Raw genomic sequence first — 25,218 nt, 5'->3', positions numbered from 1 at the left:
ATCTTCTAGTTACTCTGGTGCGAGGGGTTCCCTTCAGTCCCCTTCTCCAGCACCTGGGAGTTGTTATGAGTGTGGCGAGATGGGCCACATATGGAGGCAGTGTCCTCATCGTATTGCTAGTTCGTCCCAGTAGAGAGGTCAGTCTTTAGCTTCAGCGCCAGTTTCTTTACCACCACCCGCTCAACCAGTTAAGGGTAGAGGTCATGCAGCTAGGGGTCGCCCCAGAGGGGGAGGTCGATCAGGGGGCGGTCAGGCCTGTTTCTATGCACTTCCTGGCAAGCCAGATGCTATTGCTTTAGATGTTGTCATTACAGGTATTGTTTCAGTCTGCCACAGAGATGCCTCTGTATTATTTGATCCCGGTTCCACCTTTTCTTACATATTATCATACTTTGCTCGTTATTTGGGTACGCCCCGTGAGTTTCTTGATTTACCTGTTCATGTATCTACCCCGGTGGGCAATACTGTTATTGTAGATTGTGTGTAACGGTCATGTGTGATGACTATTGGGGTCTGGAGACCCGAGTGGATCTATTGCTATTGAGCATGGTAGATTTTGATGTCATTTTGTGCATGGATTGGTTATCTCCGTGTCGTGCTATTCTGGATTGTCATGCTAAGACAGTCACTTTGGCAATGCTGGGTGTGCCACGGATCGAGTGGCGTGGTGTGACTGATTATGTTCCTAGTAGAGTGATCTCTTTCTTGAAGGCCCAGTGTATGGTTGGGAAGGGTTGTCTTTAATATCTAGCGTTTGTGAGGGATGTCAGAGCTAAGACTCCCAGTATTGATTATGTCCCAGTTGTGAGGGATTTTCCTGGTGTGTTTCCTGCAGACCTGCCGGGCATGCCACCGGACAGGGATATTGATTTTGGTATCGACCTGGTGCCAGGCACTCAGCCTATTTCTATTCCACCGTATCGTATGGCACTATCGGAGTTGAAGGAATTGAAGGAACAACTTCAGGAGCTCTTAGATAAGGGGTTCATTCGGCCTAGTGTGTCACCTTGGGGTGCGCCGGTTCTGTTTGTGAAGAAGAAGCATGGCACAATGAGAATGTGCATTGATTATAGGCAATTGAACAAGGTAACAATTAAGAACAAGTATCCCTTACCTCGCATTGATGATTTATTTGACTAGCTTCAGGGAGCGAGGGTGTTCTCCAAGATTGATCTCCGTTCAGGTTATCACCAGTTGAAAATCAGGGACTCGAATATTCTCAAGACAGCCTTCAGGACCAGATATGGTCATTATGAGTTCCTTGTGATGTTTTTTGGGTTGACCAATGCCCCAGCAACGTTCATGCATTTGATGAATAGCGTGTTCCGACCTTATCTCGATTCATTCATCATAGTCTTCATTGATGATATCTGGTGTATTCACGTAGTCAGGAGGAGCACGCAGAGCATTTGAGAGTTGTGTTACAGAGATTGAGGGAGGAGAAGCTTTATGCAAAATTCTCCACGTGTGAGTTTTGGATCAGTTCAGTGTCTTTCTTGGGGCACATGGTGTCCAGTGAGGGTATTCAGGTTGATCTGAAGAATATAGAGGCAGTTCAGAGTTGGCCTAGACCGTCCTCAGCCACAGAGATTCGTAGTTTTCTTGGTTTGGTAGGCTATTATCGCCAATTTGTTTAGGGATTCTCATCTATCGCATCACCCTTGACCAAGTTGACTCAGAAGCGTGTTTCATTTGTATGGTCGAACGAGTGTGGGGAGAGCTTTCAGAAGCTCAAGACAGCTTTGACCACAACTCCAGTATTGGTTTTGCCATCAGATTCAAGTTCGTATACCGCGTATTGTGATGCTTCGAGGGTTGGGATTGGTTGTGTGTTGATGCAGGAGGGTAGAGTTATTGCTTATAATTCTCGTCAGTTGAAGCCCCATGAGAAGAACTACTCCATTCATGATTTGAAGTTGGCCGCTATAGTTCATGCATTGAAGATTTGGAGGCATTACTTGTATGGCGTATTTTGTGAGGTGTTCACTGATCATCGCAGCCTTCAGCATTTGTTCAAACAAAAGGATCTTAATTTGAGGCAGCGGAGATGGTTGGAGTTCCTTAAGGATTATGATAATTACTATATTGTACCATCTGGGAAAGGCCAATGTGGTGGCCGATGCTATAAGCCGAAAGGTAGTGAGTATGGGGAGTTTGGCATATATTCCAGTTGGGGAGAGACCTCTTGCAATTGATGTTCAGGCCTTGGCCAATTGGTTTGTGAGGTTAGATATTTCGGAGCCTAGTCGGGTTTTGGCTTGTGTGGTTTCTCGGTCTTCCTTGTATGATCGCATCAGAGAGTACCAGTATGATGATCCGCATTTGCTTGTCCTTAGGGACAGAGTTCAACATGTTGATACTAGAGATGTGACCATTGGCGATGATGGGGTGTTGAGGATGCAGGGCCGAATTTGTGTGCCCAATATGGATGGGCTTCGGGAGTTGATTCTGGAAGAGGCCCATAGCTCACGGTATTCCATCCATCCGGGTGCCGCGATGATGTATCAGGATTTGAGGCAGCACTATTGGTGGAGAAGAATGAAGAAAGATATTGTGGGATTTGTAGCTCGGTGTCTCAATTGTCAGCAGGTTAAATATGAGCATCAGAGACCGGGTAGTTTGCTTCAGCAGATGGTTATTCCTGAGTATAAGTGGGAGAGGATCACTATGGACTTTGTTGTTGGACTTCTACGGACTTTGAATAAGTTCGATGCTATTTAGGTGATTGTGGATCGGCTGACCAAGTCTGCGCACTTCATTCCAGTATGTACTACCTATTCTTCATAGAGGTTGGCGGGGATTTATATCCGAGAGATTGTTCGGTTTCATGAAGTTCCGGTTTCCATCATTTCAGATAGAGGCACTCAATTTACTTCGCAGTTTTGGAGAGCCGTGCAGAGAGAGTTGGGTACTCAGGTGGAGTTGAGCACAACTTTTCATCCTTAGACGGACTGGCAGTCTGAGCGTACAGTTCAGATATTGGAGGACATGTTGCGTGCTTATGTTATTGATTTCGGAGGTTCTTGGGATGAGTTTCTACCGCTTGCAGAGTATGCTTATAACAACAACTACCAGTCAAGTATTCAGATGGCTCCATATAAGGCTTTGTATGGGAGGAGGTGTAGATCTCCAGTTGGTTGGTTCGAGCCCGGCAAGGCTAGGCTATTGGGGACTGATTTGGTACAGGATGCTTTGGCGAAAGTGAACGTGATTCAGGAGAGGCTTTGTATAGCGCAGTCGAGGCAAAAGAGTTATGCTAACAGGAAGGTTCGAAATGTGTCTTACATGGTGGGCGAGAAGGTTCTACTGAAGGTTTCACCCATGAAGGGTGTTATGAGATTTGGGAAGAAAGGGAAATTGAGTCATCGGTTCATTGGGCCTTTTGAGGTGCTTCGGAGGATTAGGGAGGTAGCTTATGAACTTTTTTTTCCCCCAGCTTGTCGACTGTGCATCCGATATTTCATATTTCTATGCTCCGGAAGTATGTTGGGGATCCGTCCCATGTTTTGGACTTCAACACGGTTCAGTTGGATGATGAATTGACCTATGATGTGGATCCAGTAGCTATTTTGGGTCGTCAGGTTTGGAAGTTGAGGTCAAATGATATAACTTTAGTGAAGGTGTAGTGGAGAGGTCGACCCGTGGAGGAGGCTACCTGGGAGACCGAGCGGGAGATGTAGAGCAGATATCCTCACCTATTCGAGGCTTCAGGTATGTTTCTTGACTCGTTCGAGGACGAACGTTTGTTTAAGTTGGGGACGATGTGACGACCTGACCAGTCGTCTCAAGAATTACCGCTCCGTTTCCCCCATTTCTGCTTCTTTATGCTTCATTATCAGTGTCTTATGTGATCAAATTGTTAGAGGGCTCGGATGTGAGTTTCGATGGTTCAGTTAGCTTCGGGAGGTGATTTATGGTTTAGGAGCATGATCGAAATTGGTTTTGGAGGCTCGGAGTAGAATTAGGCTTGAATTGGCGAAGTTGATATTGTGGCGATTTCCGGTTGATCGGTGAAATTTTGACCCGGAGGTTGGAATGGAATTCCGAGAGTTTCAGTAGCTTCTCATGTCATTTGTGATGTGTGTGCAAAATGTCAGGTCATTCAGATGTGGTTTGGTTGGATTTTTGATCAAAAGCGTATTTCGGAAGATTTTAGAAAACTTAGGCTTGAATCTGATGTGATTTGGTAGATTTGATGTTGTTTGAGGTGTTTTGATGATTGGAACAAATTTGAATAAGGTATTGGGTCATGTTGGTGCTTTAGGTTGAGGTCCCGGGGGCCTCAGGGTGGTTTCGGATGGCTAACAGGGAGTTTGATGTTTAATGCAGCTTTAGATATTGCTATTTTTGGTATTTTCGCACCTGCGGTTTGAGGGCCGGAGGTGCGGCACCGCATATGCGATGGAATGGCCGCAGAAGCAGATTGTGAGGACTTTCCAGTGACCACAGAAGCGGTAAGGATGGCCGCATCTGCGGAGTCGCAGATGCGGAGGATTTATCGCAGAAGCAAAAAATGTCCTGATGATCAGCGACCACAGAAGTGGTTAGTGTGACCGCATCTGCGATGTCGTAGATGAGGAAGTGTGATCGCAGATGCTATTTTTGGTCCCTTAAGTGATTTCCGCAGAAGCGGATGGTAGACCGCAAATGCGGTACCGCAGAAGCGGGTTTTGGACCGCAGATGCGGAAAGGCCTGGGCAGAAGGTGTATATTTTATCCTTCGCGATTTTTGAAGGGTTTAACCATTTTTGAACTCGGAATTGGGAGCTTTGGGCGATTTTGAAGAGAGAAATCGAAGAGACTTCGTTGAGGTAAGGATTTTGGACTTAAAACACACTTCTATGGTAATATTTCATGGATTGTGGCTGAAATTTAAGGAATTAAAGGACTAAAAATGAAGTTTAGGGCTTAAGTTTAAGAGAGCTTAAATTGAGGATTTGTGGGGTCATTTGAACTCCGATTCTTGTGTTTTTTATATGTATTAACTCGTGGGAAGACTAGAATCTAATGATGTGAAAATTTTCGAGTTTCGAGAAGTAGGTCCGGGGCTCGGGTTTTGCTAATTTTGGGATTTTTGTTATTTTCTGATTGTTTTCGCTTGGTCTTTGTTCCCTTAGCATATTTTGACATATTCGTTCTGATTTTGGATAGATTCGACGCGTCAGGAGGCCGATTCGAGGGGCAAAGGCATTGCGAGCTAGAGTTTTAGCCGGTTCGAGGTGAGTAATGTTTGTTAATGATGTTCTGAGGGTTTGAAACCCCGGATTTGCACATCGTAGTGCTATATTGATGTGAGACACACGCTTGATGACGTGCGTGGGGTCATGCACTATTGGGGATTGTGACTTGGTCCGTCCCAATTGATGATTTAACCGCGTAGTTGGCTGAAACTTATTTGCTATCATCATGATTTGGGCTGATTGCAATATTTGGGCTTCGTGCCAACTATTTGAACCCTTCAGGGATTTTTATTACCATTTCCTCACTGTTTTGACTTATTACTTTAACTCAGTCCCGTTATTTTCTACTGTTTTATTACTCAGCCATTTTTACTCAGTTTTGAGACTTAAATGATATTTTAAATGATGTTTTGGGCTGAGAAACACTGTTTTACTATTGCCCGAGGGGTTTGTGATGATTTTCGGACTGAGAAAGGCCGAGGGCCTAGTTGTGAGGATACACTGGTACTGATATGAGGTCGAGGGCCTGAGATACATATATACGCCACGAGGTGGCTTGCTTGATATGAGGCCGAAGGCCTATATTTGATGTGACGAGATGGCTTGATATTGCGCTTGGGCTGTAAGGGGCCCCTCTCGGAGTCTGTACACCCCCAGTGAGCGCGGGTACCCATTGTGATCTGATATTGAGCCCGAGGGGCTGGTACTGTTCTGAGATGTTTCCCGAGGGGCAGATTTGTTGATACTGTGTTCGAGGGGCGAACCTTTAATTGTTATTTACCTGTTAATTACTTGTTATACCTACTGAAAAAGGGATTTTACTTGGTTCTTCACTAATTTACTGATTTTAAGTGATTTTACTGCTTCGGTATAGAATGCCTTGTGTTTTGCGTGTTTTCTTACTTTCGGTCATTATTTATATTTATTACTCACTGAGTTGGAATACTCACTTTACTCACTGCACACCTGTGTGCAGATTCAGGCGTAGCAGGTCCCACTCCTGAGTGCTGATCCCTTCAGTCCAGGCGGTGTTTCGGAGACTACGAGGTAGTTGTTGGCATCCGCAGCCCCGTGTCTCCCTTATCTTATTACTTCTATGTTCTTCAAACAGTTGTACCGGATATTGTGTTTACTGGACTCGTATCAGGATCCTTAGTTGCTCATGACTTGTGACACCTCGGTTAGGGCTGTATCGGGCTGGATTTCCGCATTGTTATCTATATTTCCGCTATTCAGTATTATGTAAACCATGTTTAGACTATATTTGTGTTGATTAACTATTTTAAAGGGCGTATAGGGTTGAACTGGCTGGCCTTGTATTCACGAGAGGTGCCATTACGACCGGGTTCGGGGTTAGGGTCGTGACATCAAAGGAGCCGTTAGGATTCTCTGATTCAAGTCCCTGCAACAAATAAACTTGACGCTCATTTAGTTGTGAACTATCACCAATATTATCACCTTGAGAACCCTTGAACTCTTCCAACAACTAAGTGCTTTTAGGCCCGCAGTTCTTTTAGATGATTGCGAACTAGACAAAGTAGGAGTTGGAACATTTGGTCTAGCATGATCTAAGGCAAGTTGATAAGTATTATAAATTATTTGAGCATTTATTTTAATTGAGGCTTTTGCATCTGCAAGTGTAACAAATTCCTCATCTGAAAGTGATAAAGTGCTATAAATATTTGTATACCAAAAGTGAGGATCTCCTAATTTCATGGTAGGATTTAACATGGCAGCAACACCATAAATAGGGGGATAGGGAAAAAATATCTTTAAAACTTATCTTTCATAGAATTAACAGCAAGTTGACAAATTACTCTACCATCTGAAAATTGAGTAAACAAATCTGCAAGTGCTGCAATATAAACTAAACAGTTAGAAATAGTAGGATAATATTGCACAGATAATTCATTTGTAGCAACATAAAATTTTTCTAAAAAGTTTACAAGCATTTAAACATTAGTCCAATCCTGATTTGTAAGGTGCTCATCATCATCATCATCACCACCACCAACACGAGCATTAAACATTGCGTAAAAAAGTGCTCGTGAAGAGATGTTTCAGGCCATCTAGAAGGTTGTCTATTAAAAGTAGGGGGTACTACAGGAGGGTCAGGCGGGGCATCATTTGGATTATTATCAGTTGGGTTAACAACAGGACTAGTAGGTGTATCATCTAAATCCGGTTGCGTTTCATCTAAATCATCATTTTCATCGATAGTTTGATTACCATAAAGAGCATTCATAACTTCATCATTTAATTGTTGACCTGGTGCAACATCATGGCAAAACTGACTATCGGAAAATTGAAAACAAGGGTTATCACTATCAAGAATAGCAGGTAGATGAGGAAGGGTAACAAGTCTGGGTCGGGGAGCTGGGGGAGGAGTAGTAGCTTGGCGACTAGATTCACCAATTTTAGATTTTCCCTTACCCTTACCACCAAATATTTTTTTTCAAAGAAAAGTCCATATTAATTATAATTATACAAACTAAAGCAAACAAAACTATAATATTAAAACTTAAGAGTTGGAACAAGTTTACCGAATTGACGAACAACTTCTTGAAAATTGTATATTGTTGAAAACTTGAATACTTCAATTCACCAACTTCACAATTTTTTACAAATTGCAATAATAAAGTAAGCAATTATAGAAAAAAATTAGAGAGAGATTGATGATTTTGTGAGTAAAAATGAAAGAATAAGGGGGTATTTATAGTTGAGAATGGGGAAAAAGTGTAATTATAAAAAGTTTCGGGTTAAAACAAAGTTCGGGGGCCAAATGACTATTTTTTAAAAAGCCAAACGGCTAAAATGGCAGGCCAACAACTAGTTTTTAAACTTCCAACCGTAGCCAATTTTAATTTTTTTTTTTGAAAAATAGCCGTTGGGCCCGGTTGAACTGGCCTAGGCCCGCCAGCCGGTCTCGGGCTAAACGGTCCCGGGCTCGCGGTCTCAACCTGGAGGACTGGCCCATAGTGGGCTCTTAGGACCGTTTGGGACCGGACCGTTTAAACCGGCCCGTTTGGCCCGTGGTCTCGCGGTCCCGGGGCGGTCCCGGGCTGGGCTCGGCCCACAATACAGCCTTAGGTAGAACACCCAAATCACAAGTCAGGACCAAACCATTTAAAAATTACATCAAAACCTACTGTGTTAACTAATAGAAAGTCCACCCAAGCCTAATGACCCTTAATAGAGACCAAACCAGAATGATAGACACGAACTATCACTACAGAATTCCCCAACTGACGAGAACACATAAACAGAGTACAAGAATCACAAAACACAACCATATATGAAGCAAGGTAGGATGAATCTTACCAATAAATGGGACCGGATCGAAACGAAACTAAGGTATCTCTGTGACAAACACAATACACTGTTGTGGTACACCCACTCGAAGTCTGGGACAATCCCTCACCATGTGCCTAGTATCCCCACACTCAAAGTAACCTCTCCACTGACGTGGCTGTAGAAGCTGTCCGGAACAGGTAATCTAGGACCCATGGATATCTAAGGCACCACGTGAAGCCTAAAGTGTAGACTAAACTGGATGACCCATAAACCTCTACCATGACGCGCCCTGCCTAAAAAATAGGGATTTGTACATCCTTCTAGTCTACGGGCCTATTAGCCTCCCTGTTCTTCCTATTCTGGCCCTACATACCCTCCATCCTCAGAGCAATCTCTACCGCCTGCTGAAACAAAGTATTTGTCTCTAACTCTCGAGACATGTTGAATCTAAGATCATAACTGATCCCCTTGATAAATCTGTGGACTCACTCTCTGACTCTAGAAAGCAAGGCAGGTGCATGTCAAGACAACTCATTGAATATGATGGCGTACTCTGACTCTGTCATAGTGCCCTGATGTAGCCAATAAAACTCTATACGCTACGTATCCCAGCGGGTCTGGGGAACAAACTCCCTAAAACACATCTCTGAAAATTGAGTTAAAGTGAGTGGCGCTGCATCAGCTGGCCTACCATCCTCATAAGCCTCACACCACCTATATGATACCCCTGACAGCTAAAATGTAGTAAAAGCTACTCTTCTCACCTTCATAATACCCATGGTGTAGAGAATACGGTGGCACTTGTCTAGAAAACCCTGCTCCTTCTCAGTAACTGCGCCACTAAAAGTAGGAGGATCATACTTATTGAACCTCTCAAGCCACTTCTGCTCCTCCTCTAATGCCTCTAGCTTGACCTCATACTAAACCGAAATAACATGATGTACCGTCATAACACCCAAAACCTGACCAATATGAGCCCACTGCTCTAGAGCACGTGCGGTAGGAGTTTGAACTCCTCCCTTAATCTGTGAAGTAGCTGGTGCAACTAGATCAACCCTGCCTGGGTCAATGTATCAAACATGCTCAGGAACTACGCTAAAGTCTCCTGAAGTATGAGGATAGCAACATGCGCCTCTCATGATTGTCCCCTAATCGGAGCTACTAGTGGATCCTTAGTTGCTGCTTTGGCAGGTGCTCTAGCTATATGTCACGATAAAAAATCCCCCCTTAGGCATTGTGATGAGACTTAATCTCTAACCATAGGTAAGGCATACTTACAATAGTTAATCCATTCAAGCATGATATTTTGAAGTAGAGCTTAATATAAATACCAAAATAAGGTGATACAACCTTACGCGACAATAATCACAACAATCCTCCCAAGACTAGGTAGTACAAAGTCACGAACTCTTGATGAATATATACAAATATGTCAAAACAAAATACAATACTGTTCAGATAACAGATTAATTGTACAATCAAATAGAAAAAGACTCCAAGGAACTGTGACAACCAAGCAGCTCTACCTTGAATCATCGCGATCAAGAAGTTAACTCTACCTGAATGTGTTATCTCCAATACCAGGATCTACATAAAAATATATAGAAGTGTAGTATGAGTGCACTACTATCGATACCCAATGAGTATTAAGACTATCCTCGGTTGAGTATTGACGAGGTACAAGTCAAGACACCAACTAGTCATGATAACATGTGCACTATATAAGTTTTGAGCTAATATTGGAAGCAAGAATCAGTAAATGACAACAATGAATAAACATGTGATAAAAACACTAAAATAATCAGACCACCGTTAAAGTACCAGTGAAACCAAATAAGGTAAATAAATGACAACCAAATAATCAAGCCGTTCTAACACAAGGTTTACAACAAAACCACCCAGATGTACCACTCCTCAAAAATCACAAGCCACGAGTCCCAAATCATAATCATATACATATGGCACACATTACCAAATCACAACCGCATAGACAACTCACGTGCCAATACCTCAATCCGCCCTACATGGTCACAGACTCACTATCACATTCCATCTGGCGTGGTCATAGGCTCTATATCACAATCTACCCGGCATGATCACTAGCTCAATATCACAATCGGCCTGGCGTGGTCACATGCTCAATAAGAATACATGAGCATGATCAATGATGTCATGTTTCATACTCCTGAACTGGTATGAATGGCATGATACGGTGTATGCATGTGCGAGTGTACTATTATATTCAAAGTCAATAAGTAATATCAAGGCATCGAGTAGCTCATTGGAAATAGCACAACAAGTCAGGTAAGGTGCATGACGAAAATCACGCCATCACATGAATATCATCAATATTATGTCCCCAGGTCGTCACATATCATCACTGACAAAGCCACCCTTATCTCTCTGTATTGACAATATTGTAATAGCCACCCATATCGTTCCGCCCAGACATTTAACACAATAGCCACTCATATTACTCCGCCTAGACAATGACATAACAGCTACCCGTATCACTTCACCCAGATAATATATCACAATAGTCACCCGTATCACTCCGCACAATCATTAACAGTAAGATGCCACCCTTATGCTCTATAAATAATCAATTCACACAAAAAATACATATGTGCTAACATCACAACAACACGACATATCAATTTATATCACAAGTGCCCATATGCCACAACCTTTCCTAAAATAACAATACCGATATAATCATAACACATAGCCCACGACTTAACCATGATGTGTACAAGAATCTTAATAGCAACAAAATAAAATGGGAAAATAACTCAACAATGAAAGATACTCCATTAAACAACTATTTCAACTAAATAGGTTAATGTCTCTCAATAACTTACACTTCAATTAATTGCTTAAGAATAAACTCAATAATGAAGATATTTTCATGAAATGTCAACTTCAAATTCTAGTGTATAACAAAATCTAACAATGAAAGAGATGACATAAAATAGCAACTACGTCTAAATGCATGATAATAACTCGACAACAAATGGATATCATGTAATAGTAACTTCAAATAAGAATAATTCAACAATAAAAAAGCTAACAACTTCAACTAAGCATATAAGAGTAAACTTGACAAATAAAAGATAGAACGTGTGCTAACAACTACAAATAAAGTATGTAAGAGTAAACTTAACATGGAGGACATCATATGATATGCCAACTTCAATTAATGTATGAAAGAAGTCTAGGAGTCTAACAGGTCAAATACCACATATAATCCCATGTACACCCTCATCACCTCGCGTACATGTCTTCCACATAATTCAAACAATACAATCAAACCAAATCCTAAGGGGTAGTTCTTCAACACAAAGTTAGACAAGGTACTTAACTCAAAGAAGCTAAATAATTACTCTAAAAAGCTCTTCCCATGTGAAACAAACTCTTGACGGCTCAAATATAGCCAAAACAACTTAATATCATTAATAAAAGTCATAGGAAATAATTTCGGATAATAAATCATCGATTTTTAATGAAAATAAAAAAGTAAACCAAAAAAGTCAACTCAAGGCCCGTACCTCAAACCTGACAGAACCAAAAATATCCAAACACCCATTTCGATATGTGTCATGACCCAATTTCTCCCTCCGTGAGTTGTCGTGACGACACCTAGTCTCTATGACTAGGTAAGCCTAACACTTTGCGGAAATGAAATATAAGCATGAACATTAACTACTAACAGTAACAAATATCTAATAAGCAACTGAATGCCACTCGGCATAAACTATTATCACCTTTGAAATGTGCCAACAATTCCCAAAACCCGGAATACCATAAGTCAAAAGCTACAAAGAAGTCTTAACTATTCTATACATCATTTATGCAAAAAGAAGGAAAAATGAACATGGGGGGGGAGAGGGGGAATAGAGGGGGACTCCGAGGATCTGCGGGCATGGGCAGATGTACCTTAAAGTCTCCAATAAGCAGCAACGACTGCAACTAGTGATGAGGTTGGTAAGATGGACCTAGATCTACACATAAAAAATATGTACAGGAAAGGGCATGAGTACACAACAACGGTGCCCAGTAAGTGCCAAGCCTAACCTCGGTCGATTAGTGACGAGATCAGGTCAAGGACCTACTGGTATAAATATAATGAAATAAGACAGAATTAAATATCACATTAAAAATAAATATGAAAATCTAATAGGAATAGAATCAATGAAATACAATGTTGGCCCAAAAACAGGTGAAGTTTTGAAGAATGACAAAAAGAACTCAGTCATGGACCAAGTCCATCTTGTGAAACACAATCATGATCAACATATACATGTGAGATGCACGTGAAGGAGATAAGTCCTACTGATCAAGCAACAATATCTCCTAATCTGATCGAAAAGGTCGCATATTGGATTAGGGGAGAAAGTCTCCTTATATGAAGAGAACACAATCTAGGATGAAGATAGTGATAGAGTTTGAGATCATCATGAACTCTTCTACGATAGGAGAGCAACAATTGAGTTCCAATCAAACTCTGATTACTAACCTATTAAATATCAGTGTTGTTCTCTTTTACAGGTAATGCACATACGCAGAAGTTAACTAAATTGAGAGCAAAAGAACAAGGCGATTTTGCAAGCAATTTATGTGTGATTTGAGTGTACACTCCTGAAGCTACTTGAATGAGATAGAAGAACCAGTTCCATTGTGTCTATCTTTTATTCTAGTTCAATTGTAATAGGTGGTTTAAAGTTGTACCTTTTAGCTTTCATAGAAGCAATTATATTAGGTACCTAGAGTGTTCAAGTTATAGCTAACTTGAAGTTGTTGCAACAGTTGAGGCTGTGTGCCACAACGGGATTAGAGTTAATCCTTAGGTTTACAAAGAGTTTTTGTAAATGTTGTCTTGCCTCAGTAATTTTAGTAGAAGTTTGGGAAAATCCTACTGAGCAGTAGGTCGTGGTTTTTTCACCTTTTGAGCCAGTTGTTTTCCACGTAAAAATCTATGTATTCTTTTTTTTTTGTATTTATTATTCCGCAAATAATAGTAGTTGGAACACCTAGAAGAACTAGGTTCTTCTATAGTTCAGTTAAGCAAAAATTGGTACTACACAAATCACCCCCCTCTTGTGTAGTATTGACGCTTAAAACATCAATTGGTATCAGAGTGGGTTATCCTTGAAGAGGCTAACAGCTTAGGAAAAGATCAAAATGAGTGCACCACCTGGGAAATAGGAAGGACAATCCACTACTAGGCCTCCACTCTTTAATGGTCAGTACTGTTCTTGGTGGAAGAACAAGATGAGAGATCACATCATAGGAGAAGACTATGAACTCCGTGACATAATCATATAAGGTCCTCTGGCAACAACAAAGAAGAATGCTGAAGGAGTGGATGTGCCAAAGACAAGAGCTGACTGTACTGTTGAAGATTTGAAGAAATGGGAGAAGAATACCAAGGCCAAGAAATGGCTTGTGTGTGGACTGGGTCCAGACGAGTACATCAGGATTCAAAGTTGTACTACTGCAAAGGAAATATGGGACACTTTACAAGTGGCTCATGAAAGAACTCCTCAAGTAAAGAGATCAAGAGGAACACTACTATATTCTCAATATGAGAATTTCAATATGAAGGAAGGAGAATCTATCCAGGAGATGTACACAAGGTTCACAACACTAACAAATGAACTTAAATCTCTTGGGAGAATTATCCTTGAAGAAGACAAGGTTGAGAAAATCTTGATAAGGGTTTTACCAGTGACTTGGGAAAGCAAAATCACTGCTATTCCGGAATCAAAAAATATTGCTACCCTCAAGCTATGAAATGATTGGAAACCTCACACCTATGAACTGAGAAGGCAAACCATGAAAATGGATGCACCCAAGAAGGAAAGAATTCTGGCTCTCAGAATAGCTGAAGGTTCCGATCTGGAGGATGATGAAATGGCCATGATCACAAGAGATTTCAAAATGTACTTGATAAGAGGAAAGAGATCTTCAAGAGGTACAACCTTCAACAAACCAAGGGTTCCTGAGAAATAGACCAGTGAGGGTTTCTACAAATGTGGTAAGACTGACCACATGATCAAGAACTGTCCTCAATGGGAAATTGAGTGGAAGAAGGAAAGGGCAGAATGAAGGAACAGGAAGAAGGAACAGGTTCAACCAAAAAGGAACAAAGGATCAACAAAGGGTATGGTTGATGCTTGGGGAGAAACATCAGATGAGGACTCAGAAGATGAAGCTGGAGATGAACAAGAACTTATGGCCATCGGAGAATCAGATGATGAACAAGAGGTAAGTATCCTTTATTTCAAAGACAAGATTAAATTCTTGTCTAAAGAAAGGTTGTCTGAGCTATTGCTAGACTTCATTGATGAGTCCGAGATAATTAACAATGAGAAGGAAGATTTGTCTAGGGATTGTGTGATCCTAAAAGCCAAGTACAAAAATCTAGAGTCTAGAGCTAATGAGAGCGATAGGGAAAATGCTGAGTTGAAGAATCAGGTTCTTGAACTTGAAACCAGTGTCCTAGAACTTAGGTCTGAAAACTTAAAACTGAAACTAGGAACAGGTAAGAAAAAAGATGACCACACACATCTCACCCTAGAAGAAAACTTAGGAAAAATGAAGGATGAGTTGTACAAGAAGGATGAGCAGATAAAAGTCTTAAAAGAAGGTCTAGGGAAGGTAAAACATGAACTAGACAGAACTTGCAAATGGAACAAGGCTTCTGATGCACTTTCCTGGATACAAGAAGATCACAGTAGAAACAAAAGAGGACTTGGCTATGGAACTCAAACACCTAAGTGGGATCCCAAAAGTAAGTACCTCACTCTCCCTAAGAACAAAATCTGCACACATTGTGGCAAGACTGGCCAATACAAAAACGAATGTAATGCAAAAGAAAAGGCCAATCAAAAGAACAAAGCTTTGTTCAAGAGAAAAATAGGCTGCCTGGGTGGGCTAAAAGGAATTTGATTTATCCCTTTGCCTATAGAAAGGGACCCAAACTAGTTTGGGTTCCTAAGACTAACCCTTGATTTCTTTTTGCAGGTCCAAGTGAAGGGAAGTAGCCAAATATGATACATGGATAGTGGCTGCTTAAAGGGAGGTAACGTCTCCTTTGGAAATAGGAAGAAAGGTGAGATTATTGGGGTTGGAAAGGTAGGTAAGACAGACTCTCACTCCATTGAGAACGTCTACTTGATAGATGGCTTGAAATATAGCATGACCAGTGTGTCACAACTGTGTGACAGAGATAACCTTGTAGCATTCACCTCTACTAAATGCTTTGTGATTAACCTTACCACTGACAAGATTGTTTACAGGGAAAAAGAGTTAACAATATTTACATTATAGATTTGTCTACTCTTTCAGAAAATATACTCACATGCCTAAGTGTGTTAGATAATGATCCCCTCCTGTGGCACAAAAGACTTGGTCATGCTAGTCTAAATCAGCTAAACAAATTAGTCTCTAAGGACTTGGTAATAGGGTTGCCTAGCATCAAGTTCAAGGAAGACAAAGTTTGTGAGGCCTGTGCAAAGAGGAAGCATGTAAGATCATCCTTCAAAAACAAGAAAATGGTAAGCACAACCAAGACGTTGGAACTGGTCCATATGGATCTCTGTGGTCCAATAAGAACCATGAGCAGAGGTGGAAAGAAATATGTAATGGTACTTGTTGATGATTATTCTAGATTTACCTGGGTACTATTTTTAACATCTAAAGATGAAGCATTTGACATGTTTATTGGTTTTGTTTGAAAAACTCAGAAACAACTAGGTAATCAACTTGCATCGATTAGGTCTGATCATGGAACTAAATTTAAAAATCCTAAGTTTGCTGAATTCTGTGATGAGCATGGTATAGATCATAAATTCTCTTCCCCTAGGACTCCTCAACAAAATGGAGTAGTTGAAAGAAAGAACAGGACTCTTGAAGACATGGCTAGGACTATGCTTCTTTCTATTAAATTGCCCCACAGCTTCTGGGCAGAGGCTGTAAACACTGCATGTTACATTATCAATAGATGCATGACTAGACCTCTTGTAGAGAATACTCCCTATGAGTTACTTAAAGGGAGAAAACTAAATATATCCCATCTTAGGGCATTTGGATGTACTTTGTGCACAATAATGGAAAAGACTCCCTAGGTAAGTTTGACCCCAGATGTGATGAGGGAGTATTCTTGGGATATTCTTTACATAGCAAAGCATATAAAGTGTTCAATAAAAGAATTTTGTGTGTAGAAGAAAGTGTGCATGTAGTGTTTGATGAAACTAACATTCTTTCTGAGAGACAGGAACATGAAGATGAAGCTATTGGATTGGTAAAGGATTTGACTGAAGTCTCATCACAAGTTAAAGTGACACCAAAAGAAGGAACAGGTGATGGAATTGAAGCAAAGAGGGGAAACTGATCAAAGAGGAATTAAAGCAAATCCTCTAAAAGAACCTGTTCATGACCCTATTCCTCAGCAACAGAACTTGGGAAAAACATCTAGCAAACATCAGTTGATTGTGAAACCTCACAAGTATCAAAGTTCTCATCCTATTGAGAACATAATCACTGATCCAACATCTAGAGTCAAAACTAGGTCACAATTAAAGAATCTGTGTGTTTTTTATGCTTTCTTATCTCTTATTGAACCTAAAAATATTGTTGAAACTTTACAGGATGCAGATTGGGTGAATGCAGTGCAAGATGAACTCAATTAATTCGAGAGAAGTCAAGTTTGGCATCTAGTTCCAAAACCCAAGGACAGATCAGTTATTGGTACAAAATGGGTCTTCAGAAACAAACTTGATGAAGATGGAACAGTTACAAGAAATAAGGCAAGACTTGTGGTCCAAGGTTACAGCCAAGAGAAGGGTATAGATTATTATGAGACTTTTGCTCCAGTTGCAAGACTATAGGCAATAAGACTCCTAATAGCCTTTGCTGTACACATGGAATTCACTCTCCATAAGATGGATGTCAAAAGTGCCTTCCTGAATGGCTACCTGAAAGAAGAAGTGTTTGTGAAACAACCTCCAAGGTTTGAGAGAAAGAAATGTCTTGAGCATGTGTACAAATTAGACAAGGCTATCTATGGACTCAAGCATGCTCCTAAAGCATGGTATGAGTGACTGTCCAAATTTCTGCTTGGTCATGGCTATAAAAGAGGTAAAATTGACAGTACCCTATTCTTAAGGAAAAAGGTAAGGATCTCCTTATGGTACAAATATATGTTGATGACATAATCTTTGGGGCCACCACTGATAAACTAAGTAAGGATTTTGCCGAATTAATGGGGAGTGAGATTGAAATGAGTATGATGGGTAAGCTTAACTTTTTCTTAGGCTTACAGATCAAACAAAGCCCAAATTAAACCATGATCCATCAGCAGAAGTATGCAAAAGAGCTGATCAAAAAGTTTAAAATGGATGAATCAAAGGAAATAAACACCACCATTGCAACTGCCACTAAATTAGACATAGATGAACCTGATCCATCAGTTGATCAGAAGTTGTATAGGGGTATGATTGGTTCACTCTTGTATCTTACTGCTAGCAGACCTGACATAATTTTCAGTGTAGGGCTTTGTGCTCGCTTTCAGGACAATCCAAAAAAGTCTCACTTGACTGCTGTCAAGAGGATACTAAGATATTTGAAAGGCACCACTGATCTATGTCTTTGGTATCCTAAAGGTAGTAATTTCAATCTAGTAGGATATGCTGATTATGCAGGTTTCCTTGTGGATAGGAAAAGAACCTCAGGTATGGCTCACTTTCTTGGCTCATGTCTTGTACCCTGGGCCACTAAAAAGAAAAATATAATGGCCTTATCCATTGTTGAGGCTGAATATGTTGTTGCTACTGCTTCTTGTTGTGCTTAATTGTTATGGATCAAATAGCAGCTGATAGATTTTGGCATTGAAGTTGGTTGCATTCCTATATTCTGTGATAACACTATTGCTATAAGTATGACAAAGAACCTTGTTCATCATAAGAGGACTAAGCACATAGATGTTAGACACCACTTCTTAAGAGATAACTATGAGAAAGGATTGATCTCCATAGAATTTTGTGCTACTGATAAACAAATTGCTGACATCTTTACTAAAGCACTGAGTAGAGAAAACTTTGAGAGGAACAGGTTGGAATTAGGGATGATTAAGATCACCTAATAGGTCCAGCTCAGAATGCAATGAAAGAAAAATTGAAAAATGAAAAAAAAATTTGGCTAGGAATTCTGAACTTGTGTAATTATCTCGATTAATTCTTACTCAGCTTCATACTTTAATTAGTAGACTCATGTGCTATGTGCTTATATGACTCATTGATCTCTTTCAAAATTTTCTCTATTATGACATTTGAGGCATGTTCAAGAGACTTCTAAATGAAGAACCTGGTTCATCAGTATGGGTTCATATGAAAGCTAATGTATGTTTTCTATACTCTGCACAATTAGAAAGATTAATAATTCAATCATGAGTAGAAGTCCTATACTTGTTAAATTCCTAGAAAATTCTATCCGTTATGATTGAACCAGTTCCGTTATCCTAGAACTCTAAACCGAAAAATTTTGCCTAAAATCTAGGAAAGATAAACCGATCATTCAAAATCTGGAATTTTAGGTTGATTAGACCTCTATTTGACCACTGCAAAAGGCTGTTGTTACCTATTATATGTGTATTTCTCTTTAAATACACATCATTATATTCCAAATCGTCAAAAAAAAATTCTTCACTTTCACTTGCCCTCTTCTCCAAAACTTTAAATTCCCAAATTCTCTAAAGAAACCAACGATCATGGCTAACCCACAAGACAATTCTGGAACTCCTCCACCACTATCTCCCTCAAATTCATCCACACCTCCTCCACCCAGTACATCGCCAAAACCTAGACTGCGTAGGGTGAAAATGCTTTCTTGAAAGACTATAGCGTCTGGGGCTCTGAGAAGAAATTAAATGAAAAGTTGAAGGCAAACCAGACCCAAAATTCCAGCTCCAGCTCTGATTCTGAATCATATCAATCCGCTACTGAGGGGGATGGACCTGGGTCTTCTGACTATGAAAAGACTCAAGAATCTCCATGTAAGGTAATTTCTTCTGTGTCTGAGAATCTAGAATCTAGGATTATTCTGGTTGGGTCTGTTAAGGATGTAGAGGTACCAGGGTCACAAAGAAGTGGAGGTAAAAAGAATTCTGAAAAAGAAATAGAGAGAGAGGGTGCATGTGGTGATGAGAGGGGAAATGGGAAGGGAGCAGTTCTTGCTATCTGTGGGGTGACACAAGAAAGGGTAGAAGAGAGTGGCATGAAGTCGGGGGGAAGTGGTTCTGGGGAATTTGCTGAGGTGTTGGTTCCTCTGAGCACACAGAGAGATGAACCTGTTTTATCTATTGAAGAAACCCTAACAGACCTGCTGAAAAAGGTTGGGGCAAGCTATGACCCAAAGAAACACAGAACTCCCGCACCAAAAGCCCCCAATGTTCCTAAGCCTTCCAAGAAAAGAAAGGCTTCATCCCCAACACCTACTGCCTCTTCACTGCAAAGGTGTAGAGCCACAAGAAGCATGGTGAAACAGAGTGAAGCTGATCTACAAAAGGCTTTAAAAGAGAGTAAGAAAAGGAAAATGGGTAAAGGAAAGTGAAAGATTGCAGAATCCTCATAGGCTGTTGAAGAAGAGGAGATGGAACTGGTCCATCAAGAAAGAGGTACATCAGTGGAGGTTCCTACCCCCAAGCCTAAAAATCCCAAGACCTACTCCAAGAAATCTTCCTCTGTGTCTGAGGTTGTTGAACCTACACTATCCAAGAAGGCAAGACAAACAATCACAATTTCTGAAGATGATGACTGGAGTGGAGAAGAAGAAGAAAATAATTTTGAGAAGGAACAGGATAAGCTTGCCATGTTAGGCAAAAGAAAGATTTTAAAGGGTAGACTGCTGAAAGACCTGGTGGAACCAGGAATGATGAGATTGGTGGATGCTTTAGCTGCTTAGGGATGGAAGGACATGGTCCTACAGATGGATGGTAGGCTATCCAAAAATGAGCTAATTGAATTTATGGCCAATGCTGCGGTTAAGGATGGCATTGTTAGTAGCCTGGTGAAAGGAGTCCAAGTGCAGTTTGATGGAAAGAAACTAGGAGAGATCCTGGACATACCCTCTGAAGGGTTTGATGACTATACAAGGAAAAGGTGGCCCTGCCTAGACTCCCTCCCTACTGCTTTTGCAATCACCAGGAGGTTTGTGATTCAGAAGAGGTGAATGAAGCCAAGGATGTGCAGAAAAGTGAAATGAGGCTTGAGCACAAGGTCATGTTTGAATTTGTCAACAAGTGTTTATTGCCCAGACATGAGAGAAGACACATTGCTAATTACATGGATCTAGTTCTTATGGAGTGCCTGGAGAGAGGAAAGCAAATCAACTGGCTTGCATTCATTATCAAGCTGCTAGACAGGGTCATAAATGGCTCCAAGGCCCATGCTACTCCCTATGGATTTATTCTAACCACAGTTCTGTACAAGCTCAATGTGCCTCTGAAGAAATGGGAAATGGCCTCGAGCAAGGATCACTTTGGCATCAATACTCTTCTTGTTTGTGACTATGCAGTCACTGCCATCCCAAATGAACCTGGTTCATCTCAGAAGGCACCCATCAACAGCAAAGTTATGACTCTAGTTCAGGAATGTGCAGCAAGGATGCTGAAATAGCTAGGCTTAAGGCTCGTCTGATTAAAGTGGAAACTGAGAGGGATGGTCTCAGAACTGAGCTTGCCAAAGAAAAGGACAAGAATGATGGAATTCTTAATAACATGCTGAGTCTTCTCCAAACACAAACCCAACCCTCTAGTTCCTCCAAGCCTTAGGACTCCTGAACTTGTTTAGTACCTCAGTGACCCGGATTAGGGATGTTTCTATCTTTTGTTTTTTGCTCATGGTTTGAATGTTTTTCTTTCTTTTTGTGGATTGTTGGTGGCAACATATCTCTGTCAATGATAACTACTATTTTTCTCTTGTTCAATGATTCATCTGTCCATGATAGTTTAGATATGTTTACTTGATTACTGATGATTGCACTTGCAGTTGCCCAGTGGCCATGAGTACTTATTAAAATCTAGGTATCACACTTTGTATGCAACTTTTCGATGATGCCAAAAGGGGGAAGAGAGAAATTGTGCTTTACACATTCTGAAAATAAGTGATATTTATAACCTAGTTAACCTGTCCCTTGATGATAAGTGAATTTTCTAAGTTTAGTATTGATGGTTAAACTGAGTTCTTATAGGTTCAAATTAATAAAAAGCACAGAGTTTGTCATCATCAAAAAGGGGGAATTTGTTGGCCCAAGAACAGGTGAAGTTTTGAAGAATGACAAAAAGAACTCAGTCATGGACCAGGTCCATCTTGTGAAGTATAGTCATGATCAACATATGCATATGAGATGCACGTGAAGGAGATAAGTCCTACTGATCAAGCAGAAATATCTCCTGATCTGATCGAAAAGGTCACATATTGGATAAAGGGAGAAAGTCTCCTTATATAAAGAGAACACAATCTAGGATGAAGATAGTGATAAAGTTTGAGATCATCATGAACTCTTCTACGATAGGAGAGCAACAATTGAGTTCCAATCAAACTCTGATTACTAACCTATTAAATGTCAGTGTTATTCTCTTTTACATGTAATGCACATACGCAGAAGTTAACTAAATTGAGAGCAAAAGAGCAAGGCAATTTTGCAAGCAATTTATGTGTGATTTGAGTGTGCACTCCTGAAGCTACTTGAACGAGATAGAAGAACCAGTTCCATTGTGTCTATCTTTTATTCTAGTTCAATTGTAGTAGGTGGTTTAAAGTTGTAACTTTCATCTTTCATAGAAGCAATTGTATTAGGTACCTAGAGTGTTCAAGTTATAGCTAACTTGAAGTTATCGCAACAGTTGAGGCTGTGTGCCACAAGGGAATTAGAGTTAATCCTTAGATTTACAAAAAAAATTTGTAAATGTTGTTTTGGCTCAGTGATTTTAGTAGAAGTTTGGGAAAATCCTACTGAGTAGTAGTTCGTGGTTTTTTCACCACAAATAGTAGTAGTTGGAACACCTAGAAGAACTAGGTTCTTCTATAGTTCAGTTAAGCAAAAATTGGGTACTACACAAATCACCCCCCTCTTTTGTGTAGTATTGACGCTTAAAACATCAAACAACAACTCAGAACACAGTGATAACAACATGGGATCTCCCAGGATACCGTCCTGTAGTCCCACATATAAATGTGCAAGGGGATCTCCTGGAATACCGTTCCATTGTCGCAAAGTAAATATGCAGAGCTGGGGGATCTCCCAAAATATCGTTCCGTAGTCCCAAAGTAAATATGCAGTACATGGGAATCTCCCGGAATATCGTTCCCTAGTCCCAAGGTAAATGTGCAACTCAACCAATAGAAATAACATATACAACAAGAAAACCTACAGTTTCGACTAAGTTCTAGTCAAGGAAAGCAGGTTAATTTCACTACGCATGCTGCACAGAGTTCAGATAGGTAGTTGAAACACGTAGGCATGCTAATCCAAACTAAACAGGATAATCACATATGCTAGTGTAGTTCAAATAAGGAAAAATAGGTTATGACTTAGTGAAAATGGAGTTTTCAAAAAGTAGTCTGTGTACGTACTCGTCACCTCACGTACACGGCGCTCACATATCAAAACAGTACAAAATCCTAAGGGGAGTTCCCCCACACAAGGTTAGGCAAGCCACTTACCTCGAACCAAGCTCAAATCAACTTGTCAAAATGCTCTTCCCACGAATATACGACTCCGGGTGGCCCAAATCTAGCCAAATCATTTAAACAACATGAATACAACTACAAGGAACTAATCTAGCTACCGAACTCAAAACCAAAACAAGAAATTGGAAATTTGTCCAAAAAAGCCTCCCCGGGCCCACGTCTCGGAATCGAGTTAAAGTTACCAAATATGAAAAACCATTCACTCACGAGTTCACTCGTACCAAACTTATTCAAATCTGATGTCTAAATCTCACTCAAACCTCAGAAATTTGGTTGGGAGACTTTGCCCCCATTTTCCAAACTTTCTCATTCAAATTCCTTAACTAAATGAAGAAAACAACCGTAGATTAATGAAATACAACCAAAATCGATTAAGGAATCGCTACCTCAAAGCTCTCTCTGAAAATACCTCAAAGAATCGCCAATTTCCGAGCTCCCAAGTTCAAAAATGAAGAAATGAATCAAACCCTCGATTCTTCCCCTTTTTCTGCTAGTTAAACCGCACTTGCGGTCCATTAATCGCTTCTGCGCCTTGAGCTCTGCACCTGCAGAAATTCATTAACACTTAAGACTCTGCACCTGAGCACCTATATCCACATCTGCGGATGCGCTTCTGCGCTAACTCATCTGCTTCTGCGGAAACCTCACCTCTTCCCCAAATCCGCTCATGCGATCACTCTTTTGCAAATACGACTCCGCTTCTGCGGCTCTTGCATCACATCTGTGACCACTGACCCTCATGCCTAAAGTTGCACCTGCAACCTCATACTCGCTTTTGTGGGGCCACACCTGCGGACCTCCCACCATAGGTGCGAAAATACCAGAACCAGCAAACTTCAGAATATGCACAAGTCCAATTTCAATTCGTTGAGCATCCAAAACACACCCGAGTCCCCCAGGATCTCAACCAAACTTACCAACTAATCCTAAAACACCATACGAACTTAGTCTAGCCCTCAAGTCTCATCAAACAAAGCTAAAAACACAATTCATCCTCCGATTCAAACTTAAAGAACTTAGAATCTCCAAATTCGACAACCGATGCCGAAACCTATCAAACCACGTCTGAATGACCTCAAATTTTGCACACAAGTCATATTCAATATTACAGACCTACTCCAACTTCCAAAATCGAAATCCGGCCCCAATATAAAAAATTCCACTACCGATCCAAATCTCTAAAAACTCGACTTTCGCCATTTCGAGCCTAAATGAGCTAAGGACCTCCAAAACACAATCTGGGCACGCCTCTAAGCCCAAAATCACCCAACGCTACTAATAGAATCAATGGAACTCCATTCCGGAGTCGTCTTTATACAGTTCCGACTATGGTCAAAATCCTAAGGCTTGAACCTCCATTTAGGGACTAATTGTCCCAAACACTTCTAAAAATCAAAATGAAACCTCCTGGCAAGTCATAATAGCATAAATAGATATGGGGAAAGAAATTAATAAGGGATCGAAGCTCATATCTGAAGTGGTGAAAAGATGAGGATAACGACTGCCCATATCCTGCTCGGTCTCCCAAGTCACCTCCTCGACCGGGTTACCCCGCTACTGAACCTTTACTGATGCAATGTTCTTTGACCTCAGCTTTCGAACCTGCCTGTCCAAAACAGTCACTGGCTCCACAACATAGGATAGATCCTTGTCCAACTGGACATAGCTGAAATCCAACACATGAGACGGATCATCGTGATACCTCTGGAGCATCGAAACATGAAATACTGGATGAACTCATGTTAGGTTGGGAGGTAAGGCAAGCTCATAAGCAACCTCCCCAACTCGCTGCAACACCTCAAAGGGACCAATAAACCTTGGGCTCAGCTTGCCCCTCTTTCTGAACCTCATAACGCCTTTTATAGGCGAAACCCGAAGTAGGACCCGCTCTCCAATAATGAATGCAATATCGCAAACCTTCCGATCCGCATAACTTTCCTATCTGGATTGGGCCGTATGAAGTCTATCCTGAATCATCTTAACCTTCTCTAAGG

Source organism: Nicotiana tabacum, chromosome 18 (assembly GCF_000715075.1).
Source record: "Nicotiana tabacum cultivar K326 chromosome 18, ASM71507v2, whole genome shotgun sequence".
Lineage (NCBI taxonomy): Eukaryota > Viridiplantae > Streptophyta > Magnoliopsida > Solanales > Solanaceae > Nicotiana > Nicotiana tabacum.
The sequence above is the reverse complement of the archived record's forward strand: the minus strand, read 5'-3'. Positions refer to the sequence as shown.